Genomic DNA, 19044 nt, shown 5'->3' with positions numbered 1-19044 from the left:
ACTTCAGAAGTTATTCTATAGAAAAGTAAAACTCAACAAGCTAGTATAATCCTCACAGCCAAAAATTATTAGTAAGTATTAAGACTTACGGGGCGCCTGGGTGGCGCAGTCGGTTGAGCGTCTGACTTCAGCCAGGTCACGATCTCGCGGTCCGTGAGTTCGAGCCCCGCGTCAGGCTCTGGGCTGATGGCTCAGAGCCTGGAGCCTGTTTCCGATTCTGTGTCTCCCTCTCTCTCTGACCCTCCCCCGTTCATGCTCTGTCTCTCTGTCCCAAAAATAAATAAACGTTGAAAAAAAAAATTAAAAAAAAAAAGACTTAAGCTTATTATTAAAACACAATGAAGTAGGGGCACCTGGGTGGCTCAGTTGGTTAAGTGGCTAACTTTGGCTCAGGTCATGATCTCACGGTTCATGGGTTCGAGCCCCCCATTGGGCTCTGTGCTGACAGCTCAGAGCTTGGAGCCTGCTTTGGATTCTGTGTCTCCTTCTCTCTGCCCCTCCCCCACTCACACTCTCTCAAAAATAAATAAAACATTAAAAAAAATTAAAACAGGATGACATAAAACCAACAGGAAAGAAGAAGCAAAATTATTTACTTATCTACCATCTCCAAAGCTGAATGGGCTGAACATATAGACACTTGTATACTTTTTTTTTTTCCTAGAGTACTTTACTCTAGTTTAGTGATTCTCCAATTTAAAGGTGCATAATAATGTTCAGAAGTGTGTGTGTGTGTACGCGCATGCACAGAAGATTTTATATTGTCTTTTATGAGTTAGGGAACTTTCAAGAGTGATTCTGACTTTGGCTTTACATACTGACTTTAAACTCTTAAGTCCAGTGTGCACAAGAGTCCATTCTAAATAACCTGTAAAACTTGCACAAAATCACCCCTAAAAATTATTTAAATCATCATATACAATAATATTTAGTACAATAATTTTTAGGGCTAAATATGAGATGTTCACCCTATGGAAAACATGGGGACTAATTAAAGCAGAACACAGATTCCTGCCTCCAAGGGCATAAGCTCACTGGGATGGGCAGAACTGTCTGTACTATTTAAACTGTCACTGATCTCAGTTTGTTGGTAAGATATGCACAGTTGGATATTTAAAAGTTAAACCTGTGTAAGATGAAATATCACTGCCATTAAGCATTAAAATAATGAAGCTTCTAGGGAGAAGTTAGAATCTTAAAAGAATTAATTCACCTTATTCAGACTTTATTAAAAAAAGAGGCTAACTGGGCCTACCTGAGGGTTGAAATAATGCCCCTCTAAATTTGAGACTTTTTTCAAAAAATTTAAATTCAAGTTAGTTAACATATAGTGTAAAAATGATTTCAGGAAAAGAATTTAGTGATTCATCACTTATATATAACACCCAGTGCTCATCCCAACAAGAGCCCTCCTTAATGCCCATCACCCATTTAGCCCTCCCCCCACCCCACCTAACACCCCACCAGCAACCCTCAGTTTGTTCTCTGTATTTAAGAGTCTCTTATGGTTTGTCTCCCTCTCAGTTTTTGTATCTTTGCTTCCCTTCCCTTGTGTTCATCTGTTTTGTAACTTAAATTCCATGTATGAGTGAGGTCATATGATATTTGTCTTTCTCTGACATTCTTTCGCTAAGCGTAACACACTCTAGTCCCATCCACGTTGTTGCAAAAATTTCATTATTTTTGATCGCCGAGTTATATTCCATTGTATATATACAGAACATCTTCTTTATCCATTCATCAGTCGATGGATATTTGGGCTCTTTCCATATTTTGGCTATTGTAGATAGTGCTCCTATAAACACTGGGGGTACATGCATGTGCCCCTTCGAAACAGCACTCCTGTATCCTTTGGATAAATACCTAATGGTCCAAATGCTGGGTCGCAGGGTAGTTCTATTTTTAATTTCTTGAGGAACCTCCATACTTTTTTCCAGAGTGGCTGTACCAGTCTGCATTCCCATCAGCAATGCAAAAGGGTTCCTCTTTCTCGGCATCCTCACCAACATCTGTTGTTGCCTGAGTTGTTAATTTTAGCCATTCTAACAGGTGTGAGGTGGTATCTCTTCCCTCCTTTTCTGCACTACTCATTTATAAAGAGGATAGGATCTACTCCCACAGATCCTCTGTAAAAAACTAGAAGGTAAATCCTTCAAGCATTAGCTATGTTTCCTTTAAACATGTTATCCTTTAAACATTAATGTGTGTCTTTAGTTATCCATTGAGTGCAGAAAGAAAGTATTCCAGCTAAAAGATAACCTGGATGTCTGGGCCACCAGTGATTCTTTTTACTATATAACAATCATACCTAGTATGCCCTCTTTTCTAGAAAAGTCCCACCCTCCGCCACAAAGGGAGCAGAGGAAATAAGGCTCAGTTTGTACTTCAGCAATCGGCTTTTGTAGGACTTATTTATAAAATAGATATATCTCTTAATTGAGCTTATTTGAGTAGGTTTATTACATTCCAACCACAAAATAATGCTAACACATCAGTGTCCCTTCACAATTTCTGTATTTTGAGGCAGATGCCTTTAACTAAAATAGCAGCAGCCACATGAACACGAAGCTTCAGAATTAAGTTTCCAAGACTTCAGACATTCAAGTTATTTATTAACAATCTCAGGACTTTATAGCAGTGCCCTTAGCAATAAAGTAGGATGCTCCTAAGTACCTTCCAACAACAATAACAACCCAATATATATTCTAATACCATTCACATTTTAGTTAGCTGGTATCCAAGGTTCTACAAATTACTTTGTACTCAAAATGGCAAAAAATCTCAAAAATATTAAGAAAGCTGGCTCTGGGCTGCTTAACTGTGTGTAGATTGTTTATGTTAGTGGTTAAAATGCAGTGAGAATTTTCTCAATGACATTCATTTCAATAAAAATAGGTAACCTAATCTGTAAGAATATACTATTCCTCAAGGTACTCAAAAAATATTTTCATTTTATTATTTTTTTTTCTAAAAATTTTTTTTAACGTTTATTTATTTTTGAGACAGAGAGAGACACAGCATGAACGGGGGAGGGGCAGAGAGAGAGGGAGACACAGAATTGGAAGCAAGCTCCAGGCTCTGAGCCATCAGCCCAGAGCCTGACGCGGGGCTCGAACTCGCGGACCGTGAGATCGTGACCTGAGCTGAAGTCGGACGCTTAACCGACTGAACCACCCAGGCGCCCCAATATTTTCATTTTAAAGCTAAAAAAAATTTATACTTGAAAATTCCTGTCACTTTTCTTTTTTTTTTTTTTTTTTTAGTTATTAGGCAAGAAAGAATACCTATAGCTTTAAGGGCATCTTTGTACAATGTGGTAGCTTGGGTTAACTGTTCTGCTTTCAAAAAAACTGATCATACGAAAGAACTCATTCCTTGAGACAGATTCAAATGCCTGACCTTTTCTTTTTCTTTTTTTTTTTTTTTTTAAATTTTTTTTTTTTCAACGTTTATTTATTTTTGGGACAGAGTGAGACAGAGCATGAACGGGGGAGGGGCAAAGAGAGAGGGAGACACAGAATCGGAAACAGGCTCCCGGCTCTGAGCCATCAGCCCAGAGCCCGACGCGGGGCTCGAACTCCCGGACCGCGAGATCGTGACCTGGCTGAAGTCGGACGCTTAACCGACTGCGCCACCCAGGCGCCCCTGCCTGACCTTTTCTAATTATAATTTTGCCAAATCTTCTAGTAATAAGATTCTCAGGCTCACAAGAGAAGAAAATGTTGATCACATTCAACCACCACCAGAGACACTTCCTAAAACCACAAATTAGAAGTAGCAAATGAGAAGTGTCCCAGATGCATTGTACGAGGATTTTATTCATATTAGTTAATTCTACATATAATTACCACTAGTTATCTTGCCAGCAGTGTAATTATGATAAGAATTTTGAAAAAGTGCTATGTAGGTGTTAGAAGAAAGTGATTCCATTACAAACAGCTTTCTGTAATTAAATACGCCTGCTCCCAGGAGAAAAAAAATAATCATTGAATTTCAGAGTAAATTACACCATGTTTCAAAATCTGAAAGCTCAGCAAGATGGAGGACAAAAGCAGCATTTCCATCTGATTGTGATAACCAGATATAACAAATCTAAGCTGAACATTTGCAAGATTAATAAAAAGGTTTAATCGCCCAGTTACAAACCTATAATCAATCACTCAGAAAGAGCTTCAATTTTAAGCTCTAACTCATCTTCAAGATGACCTTCACAGAGTAAGATCTATTATCTTGTACCAACCATAAAAATCTCTCTTTTTTTCACTAATAACACATTAACAACAACAAAGGCTAAAGACTAAAAACACAGATTTTTTTTTCCCCTGCATAAATTTATAGCAGATACTAAGTACTTCTCCTCTAATCCTCCTTCCCCCATACTTCCCCCCAAAATTTATTACTTGGAGTAGTCCAATAACCTACATGAGGAAAAAGCTCATGGAATCTCTTAAAAAGCAATTTAAACATAACATGGGTGTCCCCATGCTAAATGGCAGAAATGATAAAATGGCTTTTCTGGTTTGGAGTTTTTGATTCATGAAAGTCAACAATGCTAGCTAACTTAAGAGCATTTATTTATCCCTAAAGGGGCCTCTAATAATTTTAAACCATAAAACAATGAAGTGCTTTGAAGGAAAAAGATCCTTAAATAATAATGTCAAATGATTTGATGCAACAAATGGCACAGAGGAAACAAAACAAAGCATGCTAGATTCAGTACAAGAATGAATTGATAATAGGGCTCAAAAGGCCCCAGGAGTATTATAGCCCTGAGTAATAATAATTATGATACTCCTGAGGCATTAAGAAATTAAGTGACCAGTGTAGTCCATTTCGGAAAGCCAGAACCTGGCCAAAAACTTTTATAAGGAAGTTAATCAAAGTTATGGTTTTTAAATGTTAGTATATTGAGGAGAAAAAAACAATCACATATAATACACATCATTCACTAGCAATAAACATGTTGCAAAAAGTCACAATTACTTCTCAAATCCTTACAATCACCTTTCATGCTTCACTATCTCTTGAACCCCTGGAAAAACCATTCACAAGTTCCCCAAATCCAGGACCTGCTCAGTCAACTCTTCTTGAACCACTTTGCAAATTGCTCAAACCTGGCAAGCAACTTTTCTCATCTACTTCCCACTCTTTAAATGCATATAGTACCTAAAAAGACCTTACCTTTCTATATACAGTAAAACCTTGGTTTGCAAGTATAATTTGTTCTGGAAACTGGCTGTTTCCAAAGCACTCGTATATCAAAGCAAATGTCAAGAACCACTGGCTCAGTTGTGATCATGTGATATTTGGCATCATAACTACTCATCTTGCAAGACATCACTTGTTTATCAAATTAAAATTTATTAGAAATGTTTGCTCATCTTGGGACACCTGGGTGGCTCAGTCGGTTAAGCATCTGATTCAGCTCAGATCACGATCTTGTAGTTCATGACTCGAGCCCCACACAGGGCTCTGTGCTGACAGCTCAGAGGCTGGAGCCTGCTTCAGATTCTGTGTCTCCCTCTCTCTCTGCCCCTCCCCTGCTCACACTCTTTCTCAAAAATAAAACATTAAAAAAAATTTTTTTTAAACAATTATTTGTTGGGGCGCCTGGGTGGCGCAGTTGGTTAAGCGTCCGACTTCAGCCAGGTCACGATCTCGCGGTCCGTGAGTTCAAGCCCCGCGTCGGGCTCTGGGCTGATGGCTCAGAGCCTGGAGCCAGTTTCCGATTCTGTGTCTCCCTCCCTCTCTCTCTGCCCCTCCTCCGTTCATGCTCTGTCTCTCTCTGTCCCAAAAATAAATAAAACGTTGAAGAAAAAAAAAAAATTAAAAAAAAAAATAAAAAAAAAATAAAAAAAAAAAAAAACAATTATTTGCTCATCTTGCAGAACGCTTGCAGATCAAGTTACTCACAATCCAAGGTTTTACTGTATTTCTCTTCCTTGGTAAATTCATGGCTTCAATTATGATCTCCCAGTTTTATTTCCAGACCAGAACTCTCTCCTATATATTCAACTGTCTCTTAGTCATCTGAGTATGTTCTATAGGTATTCAAACTATAAATAGTTAAAATCGAACCTTTCTTTCTTCCAAAACTCACTCTTCCTTCTGTATCTATTTCTTTTACCAGCAGTACCATTCTTCTAGTAAAACTATTGGTTCATTTTCCTTTAGTGTCACCTTCACTTAGGATCAGTCCCTTACAGAGTTATTCTCATTTATTCTTTGCACACACGGACCCTCAGGCTTTTAAAGCTTCTACTTTTTTCCTTCCTCATCTTAAATTCCACAGTCCATTAGTCAGACCACCACTAAGCCAACATCCCTGCTCTGCTCTCTCCTGATGCACTAACCTGGAATAACACAGTGTGGACCAAACTGGCTGTTTCCTGAGTCTATACAGAAGCTGCTGAACAAAAAACACAATGGTTCATACTGGTACTGCTTTTAAATTCAAGGCCTGAAAACTAAGCCAGACAGATAATCCTAGATTTCCCTAGTCAGCTGTCTTCTCTAATTTCTACAGTACAGTTGACCAAGGAACAGCACAGGTTTGAATTGTGTAGGTCCACTCATATGTGAATTTTTTTCAATAAATATAGCACAGTATTATATAAATGTATTTTCTCTTCCTTCTGATTTTCTAAATAGCATTTTCTTAGTAACATTTTCTTTTCTCTAGCGTACTTTATTGTAAGAATACAGTATATGATACATATACATAATATGCATTAATCAACTATTTATGTTATCAGTAAAGCTTCCCATCAATAGCAGGCTGTAAATAGTTAAGTTCTGGAGAAGTCAAAAGTTAGATGCAGATTTTCCACTGCATGAAGGCTGGCACCCCTAACCCCCACATTATTCAAGGGTCAACAGAATCTATGTCAAATAGTCCCCTTGCTCTTTAAATCTTCAACCTTACCTTACTTGCAGATAATAACAATCTCTTCCTAGAGAAAACCAAAGTCAGAAAATCTCTTGCCGAACTAATATCCATATATTTACTTTTGCTTCATCCTTCACTATTACAATGTAACAACAGTGCTCTGAATAACTACTATTGCTCAAATAATCATCACTCTTTCTCCTAGCACTCAATAATGAATAAGGCCCTACTATTTAAAAAAAATACATACACACGCTTAAAAAACTCTATTTCACCATCAAAAGCAATCTCTAGCCATAGGCCCCTCTCTCTCCTTCCATTCAAATTTCTCAAGCACTATTTGCTATTTTGATCTCTACCCCTCAGAGAGTTCTCAACCTTCTGCTTCCGTTTTCACCACTTCCATTAAACTCATTCACCAAGGTGATCAACAAACTCCTTGCTCTGAAAGTCAACCTAATTTTACTCAGCAGAATCTGGCACTGTTCACCACATTCTCCTCTTTCCTTGGGTTCCTAAAAACATTGCGTTTTCTGATTTTTCTCACTTATCGGTCTTCCCTTACAAACTCCTTTTCCCTGCCAGCCCTCAAATAGGATTGTCTTCAGCACAGTCCTGGCTCTCTTCTATTGTTATCTCTCCCAGGGCCATCTTATCCATTCTCATGGCTTCAGTTAATACTTAAAACTAGCTTTCAAATATTTAACTACCACTGAGCTTTTTCCTCTGCCCTAGATACATATATTCAATGGTCTATTAAACATCTCCATTTAGATGTCTCAAAGCTACCTCAAGCTCTGAATGGACAATAAGGAAGAAATCATTCCATCTCCTTCAATCCCACCAAACCTATTTCTATGTTCTTTCTAGCTCTGGGTGCTATCATGATGAACTCAGGTATTTAAGTCAGAAACACAGACATTATCCTTGATTCTTTATCCTCCCATATCCAATTTACCATACAGTTCTAGAGATTCAATCTTTACCACAAATTTATTCTCTTCGAACTCACCACTCCAACTCTGGCCAACATCTATTGTCTGAATTATTGTATTCTCCCAAAGAAGACCTCTAGTCTCCCTGCCCTCAATTCTTCATTCTACTGTCAGACTGATCTTCTAAATTTGATTAATTCCGAGAAATCTCCCCAGCCCACAACTCACTGCACCCCTTTAATTATGAGAGGGGTGGGCTTTGAAGCAGTTATGCTTCTGCTGTATGCTCTCCTGGCCATAGCTGATTATATCTAGGGGAAACAACTGACTTAATGAGCCAATTGGATTTTCTCCACGCAATCTGGAACTGGGAGAAAAACTAAGAGGCTGTGGGTTAGCTTTGTAGTTAAAAGAAACCGAGAAGCCAGTACAGAAAGAAAAGACAATAAAACAGAAGCTAGAGACAAGACACCTTGCAGTGAAGGTGAGGGAGAAGGAAAGCAAGAGCACCTGATACTAATTCAGGACGTGTTTTTGGTTCCAGACCTTTCTGAGGTCTGCTGTACTTCCTTACCCTTGCATATGCTGAATATCTCTGGGTCACTTTCTTTGTGTTTTGCCAAAGTTTCTTACTTAAAACTAAAGCATCCTTAACAAAAATAATCCTTCTAACATGCAAATTTGATCCGGCATCTCCTTTGCTTAAAATCATACCTTGGTTTCCTTCTGCTCATAGGACAAAGCCCAAACCTTTCATGAGGGTTTTCAAGGCTATGGATGATTTAGCCCTGGCCTCCCCAGCGTCCAGCATACAGCCACAATTAATTTATTTTAGTTCCACAATGTACCACGATCTCTCTCACCTACAAGGTGACACATGGTTTCTTTTTACCTGCAACATACTTCTCCCCACTCACTTTCCCTGGTCAAGATGTACACAACAGTAAGGTTTCTGAGTTTAGTGGCCAGTGCAGTCACTCTCAGGGCACAGTAGCTTTCCTCTATGGCAGCATATGTATTACTGTATTTGTAAATGTTTGGGCTTCCCATTGGACTAATAAAAACCCTGTAAGGACAAATAGCATTTGTTTTGTTCACAGTTGTGTTCTCAGAATTGCACAGCAGATACCTAAATACTTATGAATAAATTAATCTAATACTTATGAATAAATTAATCTAATGAGTTGACAAATCATGTTGATTTTCCTCTGGTATCTTGGATAAATTCTTTATTTCTATAGACACTATCCTATTCGATCTCATTTCTTCTTCTCTAAACTATTTCAATGAATTTTTAATCTCTCCGCCTAATTTCACCCCATTGAAATCCATCCTATCTCCTGTAACAACTAGGTATTAAAAAATGTCAATTCTCTCCTCTGCTTAAAAACTACCTCTAGAACAAAGCCTATTCAAGTGGACTACTTTTTATTTCTTGAACGTATCAAACTTTTCTGCCTTTACATCTCTGTTCTCTTCTGTGAAACACCTTTCTCCATCATTTCCAAGTGTTTAAATATAAGCCATCACATAAGGCCAGAAAATGGTACTTGTCATCTGAATTTTATCTATACCTTTCATGACACTTAGTATTTTTTATACTGTACTAAAAGTTACCTATATATCCAACTGTAAAATTTTATGTCAACAAAAAATGTCAAGTTTCTTGGTTACGCAAAGATAAAACATGTAAAGCAATTCAATGTAAATGATTTGAATGAGTTATTAATGCTCCCGAATATGATAATGACTACTTATTAGTAATAAAATTCTATTTGTCTACAACATAGACTTTTCATGTTTAAAATGTTTTCGTTACCAAGGGTTGTTGTTTTGTCCTGGTTAATGACATCCCTTTAAAAAACTAACTTGAGGGGCGCCTGGATGGCGCAGTCAGTTAAGCGTCCGACTTCAGCCAGGTCACGATCTTGCGGTCCGTGAGTTCGAGCCCCGTGTCAGGCTCTGGGCTGATGGCTCAGAGCCTGGAGCCTGTTTCCGATTCTGTGTCTCCCTCTCTCTTTGCCCCTCCCCCGTTCATGCTCTGTCTCTCTCTGTCCCAAAAATAAATAAACGTTGAAAAAAAAAATTAAAAAAAAAACTAACTTGAAACTTACTTTGTATTAACTAAAATGTCTTAATTGTAAAACTATACAATTAACAAAGGTATTTCAGTCAATATTAAATTTTCCTTTGTGGGCTTGGTATCTCAGATGGTTCTTGGTTTAACACCTTCTAATCATTCAGTTAAATATTCAAGTCCAGAAAAACAAAGTGAAATAACATTTGTGATTATACAGCAGGGATGAGTCAAGAAAGTAAGATTTTTTTGGTTTAACACCTTCTATCACTCAGTTAAATATTCACATCCAGAAAAACAAAGTGAAATAACATTTGTGATTACACAGCAGAGAGGATTCAAGAAAGTAAGATTTTTTTTTTTTTTTTTTGAAGCCAGCCATTAAAGTGCAGTAAGAAAGCTTTCCAAATATCCTAGCTGCTTCAGAATAGTTAGCTGCCAATACTTAGGGCGAAAAATTTACTTTTCAATCCTACATGGCATTTTTTTCCCCAACTATGTGTCCCAACCCACTGATGGATCATGAAATCAATTTTGATTAGATTTTTCAAATGAAACAGAAGAGAACAGAGTATCAGAGAGAGCAGCTCATGTGTTAATAATTGTGAAACTTTTACTTTCACACACACACAGTGTATACTGTATCAGTATTTTTGTGATGTTTTTATGGACCAGATATTGGTTATGGACCACAATCAAAAAAGTCAAAATAGCAAACCAATGACATTTACAAGACACAGGGATATAAAATATACATTAAAAATATTCATTAAAAAAAAATCCGTTCATTTCCAACTAACAATACGTTATAATGGGTTAAATATTTGACTATACCTAGGGTTCTCTTATTACACAAGACATAGACACTTCAAATTATGGAAAACAGATTGATAAACTGTAGTCTGTAATAATTCTCATTTTATTTTTTATTTCTTGTGGACTTTACTTGCCAAGAACATTCTACAAGATATGAAGTAGAACATGCTAGCTATTAAATTCTACCTATTGTGACTTCTTGAATCAGGAAGTGACTAAACAATAAAATATGCAATTAAGATTTAGAGTAAGTTGATTCAGCAAGATACAATTGTTATCCAATTGTCATTCCACCACTGTAACTCACTGAACACGCGCATTCCTTGACAACTTAGAATTCCTTCCTTATATCTAAAAAATAATTCAGATATGTAGCTATCAATAATAAAATGGCTAGAAATTCCACACACTTTTTAAAACACCTTTACCAACGCACATGGGTGGCTGAGTCGTTAAGCATCTGACTCTGGCTCAGCTCTAACTTTGCTCTAACTTTGCCAAAGTTTCGTTATAGACAGATAATTTTACATTCCCCTTGAAAGATAGAATTAAGACTCTCTTTAGCTTATCATTATCTTGGTTATCAAGAGTTGGCAACGCTTTGGAATTTCCATACAATGCAACATTTTATAAATACAGTAACTGTCAATGCCCAATAATACATCAAAAGGAATAAAAATCTCAATGTAAGCAGTGTGTAGGGTAATTTACAAGGTGACAGAGTATAAATTACTCATGGTCATGGGATGACATTGTTTAACTGCAATTTGATGACATAAAATAACATCAATGTGTTCAAGTCAGGAGTTATTTTTGTTTTCATAGTTGTGAAGGTACAATACCAACTTTGAAAACTCTGAAGGATATGTACCTAACGACTGTTTACTAATAAGTGGAAAAGGACGAAGACTACAGAACCAAGAAAAATGATACCACAACCATAGAGAAATTAAATACCTGTTTTATGTAATTTTTTTTTAGTTTGTTTTACTTTATTTCAATCTTGTTTACTTAAGAACCTTAGACAATAACTATATTTCCTGTTTTACACAGCTACATGACCCTTAAAGAATGGAGAATACAAGGGAGTTTTATGAAAAGAAACAACCTGTTATCTAGTTACAATACTGTTAATATGTTGTGTATTTTTATTTCAGTCACTTGTCATTTTCCTTTAAATCGTATCATTTTCAAACTGAATGGAATCAATTCGTAGTTATTACCATGGGTATTAAATATATACATATACAATACCTGAAAAATAAGGTTAGGTACAATTTCTCTGGATAAATCACTTTTTACACAAAGTTTACTATCATTATAAGATTATGTCAAAGATAGTATGAGTGATTGCTCTAGTTTCCCAAACACTTCTTTATAACATCAAAGGTGGTTAAAAGATCAACTGTCAAAGGCCATCAATCCACTGGAGTATCTCCCTTTCTGTCAAACTATGGAAGGATCTAACCAGTTAAACACTAAAATTCGTTCTGATACTTCAGGAAATAATAGCTTTCTCTTGGTCAAAAGAATAAAAGCAACCCTTGACATGCCAGAGTCCCAGGTTCCCTTTCTGGAGGCACAAGGACAATTATTCCAGGAGACAACACAGATGCCTAGAAAGAACAAAAGTCCTGAAGTAGGTCTGACATGGATCCAAATTTTGCCTCTCCATTTACTAGTTGTTTGATCCTGGGCAATTTACTTAACCCAGTTGATTCCTCTGTTTCTACATCTGTAAAATGGAGATATTTGTACTTATCTTCCAGGCTACTGGGAAATAATCAAATTAAATACTGTACGTTAAATAAGAAACTGGAGGAGCGCCTGGGTAGCTCAGACGGTTAAGTCTCCGACTTTGGCTCAGGTCATGATCTCACAGTTTGTGGGTTCAAGCCCCGTGTAGGGCTCCCATGTAGGGCTCTGTGCTGACAGCTCAGAGCCTGGAGCCTGCTCTGGATTCTGTCTCCCTCTCTGCCCCTTCCCCACTCGTGCTCTGTCTCTCTCTCTCAAAAATAAATAAAACGTTAAAAAAATTTTTTTTAAATAAGAAACTGGAACATGATAAGCATCCAACCAATCTTAGTTCCCTTTCCTTTCCACTTAACAACTAAAATAACTAACCATGAACATAAAATATTTCTAAAAAAAATCGTTTTTAAAAATCTACAATATCAACACAATGTCGAAACAAGATTAAATTCTCCTCATGATATACACATGATTGATTACAAACACAACTTCCTTCAGCTATTTCATTCTACCTTACTTGGCTTCAGAAACTCAAGGAAAAAAAACTAATGCAATGGGCTTCTTATTGATAAACATTTCCTGTTTATTCATCTGGTATTTCCCCCTCACTGCCTAGTACAGTGCCAAACACATAAACACTCAACAAATATTACCACTGCACTGAAGCAAATATTCCTAATGTGCCTCAAAACCTTATAAAGTACCACCATATTCTGCAAAATGCCTCAGAAGACTATGAGTCAGGAAGAAAAGGATGAGTTACCAACTGTGTGCCTAGTTTGAGGGAATCTATATACAGACTGTTGGCAAGTGAACTGAGGTCCAGAACAGCTCTTCAAAGTAAAACATAAAATCTTCTAAGAATTGTAAAATATACTTTACCTTCTTTACTTTTATATGAAGGACACTTCAGCTACTTCTCAGATGTTTCTAAATAATCAGAAAATGTGAGGAATTTGCAATTAGGTATAAGTAAAGCACTGGAATAACTGGTCCAGATAAGAGCCCATCCAGACACCTTAAAAGCAAGCAGTATTCAGAAAATGGAAATCACAGGCGTAGCAGGCAAACATCAATATGTGCTGCCAAAGTGGTACGCCTGAGCCATCTAGTGGATATGAGAAAAAATAAGTTTATTTCTGTAAGAAAAATGCCTACTGTCCCAATTCTTTTCTATGAAGAAAACAATAAGGTGTATGTTTTGGGGAACAGTAAATGACAATCTAGAAAAGATAGTAGAGAACTAAGAAGTAGGTATTGAGGAAAGATGAAGAGAATTAAAGGGGTAACAAGTTTATCTGGATGTTATTCAGATTTTATGGATACAGATGATTAACAGAGACAAACACTCATCCTTGAATTTTTCTTAAAACCACATCATCAGAATACATGCAAGAATGTAAAAGACAAAATAAGAAAGATTTCCTCCAGCTACAAAGGTCTGTGGAAAGGCTATAGGCAGTAGAAACAAGGTGGCAGCCTCTGGTTGAAAACAAAAGGGGGGGAACTGGGAACAGAGTGACAGATGATGCCACCTTTCTGCCTGAGGATTCCCATGCTATTAGGGTTATGAGGACCCCAGCTCACTTAGGATCTCCTGGCACTCACTCCCTGCACCGCCTAGCAGAGCAGGAGGCCCTAGGAAAATGTCTAAGACTTAATAAACTCCAGGCCCCAGGAAGGACGAGAGGATTAAACTCTCCCAAGTACTCAAATCAACAGCACTGCTTCTAAAAGTCAGAATGTGAAAATGTAAAAGATTCAGAAGCCACAAATTACTTGAACAGTGTGATATTGGGCAATTCACTTAAATTTGGAATATATAAGAGGCAAGGTTTTAACTCTAAACTTTAATGGGTTTTTAGGTGCCCCCCCCCCCCGGAGGTTAATTAAAAGAAAATGTGGGGGTTTTTTTGGTTTGAAATTTTTTCCAATTAACTCACATTTAACAATGGAAACTGTGTTCCAAGCTCCAAAGAGTAAAGATGACTGCCTGACCCCAAGATACAGAAACACTAGTTAGTAGGAATAAGACACCAACTCAAGTTCATTTTAATGCAAAACAGAAAAACAAGAGTCAGAAAAGATACAAATACAGTGCTACATAAATCTTTGAAGCTAAGAATTTAGCCTGAAAAAAGACAACTTTTACTTATGTATCATTCTTTCTGAGATTTAGGGAGGGAGGGAGAGGAGGTGGAGGGGATGGGTATGTGGGTAAAGAGAATAAATTACAAAAAGAGGCAAAAGACCAAAAAAGGGGGGGGCGGGAAGCAAAACCAGCAACTGTAAAGAAAGAGTAAAAAATAGTCCATTTTGTCAGGCATACAAGCCTCATGAAGGATCTATAGCTGGAAATAAGACTAGAAAGGTGGGATGAGTTTATTTTTGCACTGCAGACCTTGGGGAACCATCTAAGGGCTTTTATGAAAGGCAAATGAACCTGGCCAGGTCAATGGAAATGAGTGAAGACTTAAAAAGTACTAGAAAGAAAATCAATAGGGTTTTTTGTTAACCAGCTAAATATATAGGCATGAGGAAGAGGCTACTAGAATTGAAGACAATCTAATGTGTGTGCCAGGAAATGTAGTGGTTATTACTAACCCAAGTAGAAAACACAATTATGTCATGTAACATATTGTTTTACATATGAATTGGTAAGATGAAAAATGCAAGCTAAGAAGTGCTCCTTGGGAAAGACTTACAAGGGTTTTGTTTGTTTTTTGTTTGAAGAGAAAGTTAAGGAAGAAAGTAAATGAGAATGGGAGAGAGGGAAGGAGTAAGGAAGAAACGACAACAGCAATCAGGGTAAGAAGGAAAACGTGGAGAAGTATGAGAGAGCAATGTCAGTAGAGTGGAGTGGCTTGAAAACTGAAAAGGAGATAAAAAGGAGAGAGGTGATATCTCTAATACATTTCCTTTTTGAAAACGGTAAGCATTATTCTATGTGCAATACGGAAACATTTAAGCCTAGGTGGAAGTTGAAAGGATTCATGTTCAGTGGCTTGTTTTGGCACTGAAAACAACATAAGGTCCTGGGTAACAGTAAGAGATCAGGAATAGAGGGGGAAAGCTTGGGAAAGTGAATAAAATGAAAACGTTATAAAGTAAGTTCAGTGGTGATCAGAAGTCAAATAAGGGCAGTCAACGAAAATAAATAAAGAGGCTGGCAACACCAGAAAAGCAGAAAGATGAAAAAATTGGTTTTAGAAATGACATTTTTGAGATTTTAGTAATCTGATCAGGTAGTAGTGTCTAAGAGAGTTAGGGAAATACAAAAGCAGACTGCTCTAAAAAGTGGGTCAGGTTCCCATTTCACATATAAAAGTAGCCAGCTTGATATCATTTTCATATTGATCAGTTCAAGTCTTTCACTTCTTCTGATCCCATTTTGGTTATTTATATGTTCTAAAAAAAAAAAAAATCAACCATTTCATCAATATAGATTTACTGGTGCATAAATGTAGAAAGAATTCATCTTGTAAAATCTATCACTTATCAAAAGTGTATTAAATATATACACACACTTAAAGAATAAAGTGTATGTACATCAGTGTAACCACCACTCATTGCCAGTCCCTTGAAATTCCTCCCCAATGCCATCTCTGTCATCCACAAGAGGTAACCATTTATCCAAGTCTGGAGAATCATTCCCTTGCTTTTCTTTATAGCTTCACAATCTAGTTATTTATCCCAGTCATACTTTTCAGTTTTGCCTCTTACTGAACTTCATATAAAAGAAATCACAGTCACACATATTGTTTTTTCTTCTTTCATTTGATTTTATAACTATGATATGTGAGAGACAGAGAGAGGGAGAGGGAGAGGGACAGGGAGAGGGAGAGGGAGTGCATGTGTTTGTGTACCTGTAGTTCATTGTCCCTGTAGAATGGTATTCCACTACATGAACACACCACAATTTATCCAATTTACTACTGATGGAGATTTAGGTTGTTTCTGATTTTGGGCTGTAATGAAAAACACTGCTTTGAACATTCATGTAGATATCCCCCATACACATTTGCTTATGCTCTTTCTAGGGTATTTACCTAAGAGTTGAGCTGCTGGGTCATAGGATAAGCACATGTTCAGCTTTACTAGGTGATACCAAATTATTTTCCAAAATGGTAACACCAACTCTTGGAATGGACAAAATTTTTAATGTAAACTAATAGTATCTCATGTAGTTTTAGTTTACATTTCTTTAAAGCTCGTGTAACAGGTTTTAAATGATAAAACTAAAAATACCTTAATGGAACAGTAAAGTATAAACAGAAAACTACTGAAAGTGACACCTGGAACTGAATTAATGAAAAAAAAACATTAAAACTTGAGGGATAAAGTTATGCAGTATAATGATGGAAGGAAATTCACACTTAAGAAAAGTAAAAATTAATAAGCCAAATGTGAACCCAAGAAAGTTAGAAGAAGAGTATCAAAATAAGTCCAAGAAGTACAGTAAAAGGAAGAAAATAATGAAGATGAAAGCACAAATTAATGAAACAAACATTACAGGGATCAGCAAAAAGCTGAATTTTTTTATAAAACACTAAGATGGGAGATTCACACGTTCTGATTTCAAAATTTACCACAAAATTGTAGTAATCAAAACAGTATGGTATTAGAGTAAGGACTGACAAGTAGATCATAGAGTCCAGAAATACACACACACCAATGGTCAACTGATTTTCAACAAAACGCCAAGATAATTCTATGCACTAATAGTCTCTTCAACAAACAGTGCTAGACAGCTAGATAACAACATGGAAAGGAATGAAACCCTTATCTATACCATATTAAAAAATTAGCTCAAAATGTATCAGAGACCTAAATACAAAAGCCAAAACTCCTGAAAAACTGAGGAGTAAATCTTAACCATGGATTTGGCAATGATTTTTTAGATATGTCCCCAAAACCACACTAAACAAAATAAAAAAAAAAAACGGATGAATTGGACGGACCTCACCAAAATTAAAAACTTCGTACATCACGGGGCGCCTGGGTGGCGCAGTCGGTTAAGCGTCTGACTTCAGCCAGGTCACGATCTCGCGGTCTGTGAGTTCGAGCCCCACGTCGGGCTCTGGGCTGATGGCTCAGAGCCTGGAGCCTGTTTCCGATTCTGTGTCTCCCTCTCTCTCTGCCCCTCCCCCGTTCATGCTCTGTCTCTCTCTGTCCCAAAAATAAACGTTGGAAAAAAAAAAAAAAAAAACTTCGTACATCAAAGGACATTATCAAGAAAGTGAAAGGCAACCCACAGAATAAGAGAAAATATTTGCAACTCATATTATCTGACGAAGGTCCAGAATTCAGAATATATAAAGAACTCGTACAATTCAGTAACAAAAAGACAACTGCCTCAGTCGGTTAACCAGCTTCGGCTCAGGTCATGATCTCACAGCTGGTGGGTTCAAGCCCATGTTGGGCTCTGCACTGACAGTGTGGAGCCAGCTTGGGATTCTCTCTCCCACTCTCTCTGCCCCTCCCTGATTCACACTTTCTCGCTCTCTCAAAATAAATAAATAAACCTTAAAATAAATAAATAAATAAATAAATAAATAAATAAATAAATAAATAACGGGCAAAAACCTTTCTCGAAAGATTAAATACAAATGGTCAGTAAGCACATGAAAAGATATTCAACATGACTGGCCATCAGGCAAACTCAAATCAAAACCCCGAGATAGCACTTCATATCCACTAGGATGGCTATAACAAAAACACAGACGATAACAAGCATTGGCGAGATGTGGAGAAATTTTAGCCCTTGTATATGGCTAGCAAAAATGTAAAATGATGCAAATGCTGTGGAAAACAGTTTGGTGGGTGCCTCAATAAGTTAAACACAGAATTAATTAATATATGGCCCAGCAATTCCCCTCCTGGGCATAAATGCAAAAGAAATGAAAATAGGTCCTTCTACCCAAATATTCATGGCAGTACTAGTCACAATTACCGAAGGTAGAAACAACCCAAATGTCTATCAACTGATGAATGAACAAACCAGATGTGGTACATATATACAATAGAATGTTATTCTGACATACAAAGGAAGAAAGCAGTGATGATACATGCTACAACATGAGTGATCTGAACTGAAAAACACTGGTAATAAAAGAAGCCAGACATAAATGGCCACATACTGTATGACTCCATTTATAAGAAATATTGAGAACAGGCAAATCCATAGAGACAATAAGTAGATACGAAGTTGCCAGGGGCTGGAGTTGGGGAAGAAGTGACTACTTAATGCGTACAGGGTCTCCTTTTGGAGTAGTGAAATGTTTGGGAACTATACAGTAGTGTATACTAGAGTATACAGTTGTGCAACACTGTAAATATAGTAAACGTGACCAATGGTAAATTTTATGTGTATTTTAAAAATTGAAAAATTTTAAAAAAGACTAACAAAAATTGATGAATTTCTGGCAAGACTGAGCAAAAGGTAGCACAAGCTCCCCTTAATAAGAGTGGTGAAAAAAAAGGGATGTGACTACAAATTCTACAGACATGCAATAGCTAAAAAGATGCTATAAGGTTTTATGTCAATATTCTGTCTGCTTGTTTTATCAGTCAAT

At 37.0% G+C, this 19044-nt stretch overlaps 1 protein-coding gene across 8 annotated transcripts in view; it reads right to left on the bottom strand.

The window, feature by feature from the left end:
- The window catches only part of MAPK8 (mitogen-activated protein kinase 8), a 100179-nt gene that overhangs the window by 48870 nt on the left and 32265 nt on the right, over positions 1–19044 (bottom strand). Inside the window, exon 1 of one of the 8 annotated variants that reach the window (XM_045437987.1) lies at positions 16336–18095. The exons of the other annotated variants lie outside the window; for them this stretch is intronic. The gene's annotated coding sequence lies outside the window, so the exon portion shown is untranslated. Of the gene's footprint in view, positions 1–16335; positions 18096–19044 lie in introns of those variants that run through there. 8 annotated transcript variants of the gene reach the window in all.

Source organism: Leopardus geoffroyi, chromosome D2, assembly GCF_018350155.1.
Source record: "Leopardus geoffroyi isolate Oge1 chromosome D2, O.geoffroyi_Oge1_pat1.0, whole genome shotgun sequence".
NCBI classification, from domain to species: domain Eukaryota; kingdom Metazoa; phylum Chordata; class Mammalia; order Carnivora; family Felidae; genus Leopardus; species Leopardus geoffroyi.
Note: the sequence above shows the minus strand (reverse complement) of the source record. Positions and strands in the feature narration are given on the sequence as shown.